Below are 2,259 nucleotides of genomic sequence, written 5' to 3' on the forward strand. Positions count from 1 at the left end.
AGTCACATTTAAGAACATGTCTCTGAAATGGTTTTCAAAACTGTCCTGGAGCAGCCCAGTCTCACTCATCTAACACACCCAATTGAACTCGTCAGCTCATTAATAGAGACTTTAAGACCTGAAGTTGGTCAGAAAAATCTAAAAAGAGTTGAGAGAAAATATGATGCGTGTCAGATTCGCGTCACGTTCAGCAGCGGCAGCTCTTAAAGAAATAACAGCCAAAATAACCAGCTGCTGTGAAAAACTTTTATAGCTTTAAGGATTCATCTATATTAAATTTAGAATTTAGTGTTTGATAACTTCCATTTCAATTTCTGTATATTTCTGCAGAAGGGCACAGGTAAATATGACATTTATTATAATGGGTTTATGTGAAGATTGTTTTAAGTTCAATTCAATTAGAAGTTATTTTTTAAAGTCTAGTAAATGTTCAAATTGATAGCTCTCAATTATACTGCAATGTTGAATGGCTATAGTCAATGGTTACATATTGGGGGGGTTATAGAGAAATCAGTATTGGTATCATTGATACTTGCCTTCAGTCATAAAAAAAAGATGCCATTAAACAAATATATATTAAGAATACTGCCTTTATGTTGTTTGTACATTAATTTGAAGATTGAATGTGAAATTATTGCAATATAAAAGTATATTTACAAACTTTAATGTTAGGTGGGATTAATCGTGATTAATTTCAGAAAAATGTGTGATTAATTAGTTAATACTCCGGAGAGGGAGGCCATGGAGAAATATATTTCTGATTCTTTAGCAGCCAAGATCATCCGCCCCTCTTCATCTCCGGCCGGTGCGGGGTTTTTTTTCGTGAAGAAGAAGGACGGCTCTCTTCGTCCCTGTATTGACTATCGGGGCTTGAACGACATCACGGTGAAGAATACTTACCCTTTACTGTTGATGTCGTCGGCTTTCGAGCGTCTGCAGGGGACGTAATTTTTCACGAAATTAGATCTCCGCAACGCTTATCATTTGGTTCGCATGAGAGAGGGGGATGAATGGAAAACCGCTTTTAATACCCCCAGGGGGCACTTTGAATATCTTGTTCTTCCCTTTGGCCTTTCCAACTCTCCCGCGGTTTTCCAGGCACTCGTTAACGATGTTCTGAGAGATATGCTAGATCAGTTCATGTATGTTTACCTGGATGACATACTGATATTTTCCTGTTCTCTCCAGGAACATGTTCAGCACGGGATCCATCATCTCGGTCGAGGGGGTGCGGGGTGCGCATGAGAAAGTTCAGGCTGTGGTAAATTGGCCAACCCCATATTCCCGCAAGGCCCTGCAGAGGGCAGAGGTCTTTGCCAATTTCAACCGGCGGTTTATTCGCAATTTCAGCCAGCTAGCTGCACCTTAGACGGCCTTAACCTCCACCAAGACTGCATTCAGGTGGTCTAGTGCAGCAGAAGCTGCATTTTCCAAACTGAGAGGCTGCTTCGTTTCAGCTCCCATCCTCATAGCCCCTGATCCTTCCAGGCAGTTTGTGGTGGAGGTTGACGCGTCAGAGGTGGGGGTTGGTGGGGTACTATCCCAGCGTTCCCTCACAGACGGCAAGGTGCATCCCTGCGCGTATTTTTCTCACCGCTTGTCCTCCGCCGAACGCAATTATGATATTGGTAACAGAGAGTTGTTGGCAGTCAAGTTGGCCTTGGAAGAATGGCGTCATTGGTTGGAGGGTTCGGGGGTTCCTTTTGTCGTCTGGACAGATCACAAGAATCTTGAATACATCAAGTCCGCTAAAGGATTGAACTCTAGGCAGGCCCAGTGGGCTCTTTTTTTCGGCCGATTCGATTTTTCCATTTCTTACTGTCCAGGTTCTAAGAACATCAAACCGGATGCATTATCCCGCATTTTTGATCATTCGGAGCGCCCGTCCCTGCCCGACCCCATTGTGCCAAGGAAACTTTTTATTTCTGCGGTCACGTGGGAGATCGAGTCGAAGGTCTGCACAGCCTCTCAAGGAGTAACGCCCCCGCCCGGGTGCCCACCGAGCCGGTTGTTTGTGCCAGAGTCCGTAAGGTCCGACGGCATCCGATGGGCTCATTGTTCCAAGGTAGCCTGTCATCCTGGGGTGAATCGTACCATGTTTCTTGTTAAACAATGGTTCTGGTGGCCAGGTATGGCTCGGGACATTCGTCTATTTGTTTTGGCCTGCTCAATCTGTGCTGTTTCTAAGTCTTCCAATCGACCCCCCGCTGGACTCCTTCAGCCGCTGTTAGTTCCTTCGAGACCCTGGTCCCATATTTC

Source organism: Sinocyclocheilus anshuiensis, unplaced genomic scaffold (assembly GCF_001515605.1).
Source record: "Sinocyclocheilus anshuiensis isolate Anshui unplaced genomic scaffold, SAMN03320099.WGS_v1.1 scaffold2183, whole genome shotgun sequence".
Taxonomy (NCBI): domain Eukaryota; kingdom Metazoa; phylum Chordata; class Actinopteri; order Cypriniformes; family Cyprinidae; genus Sinocyclocheilus; species Sinocyclocheilus anshuiensis.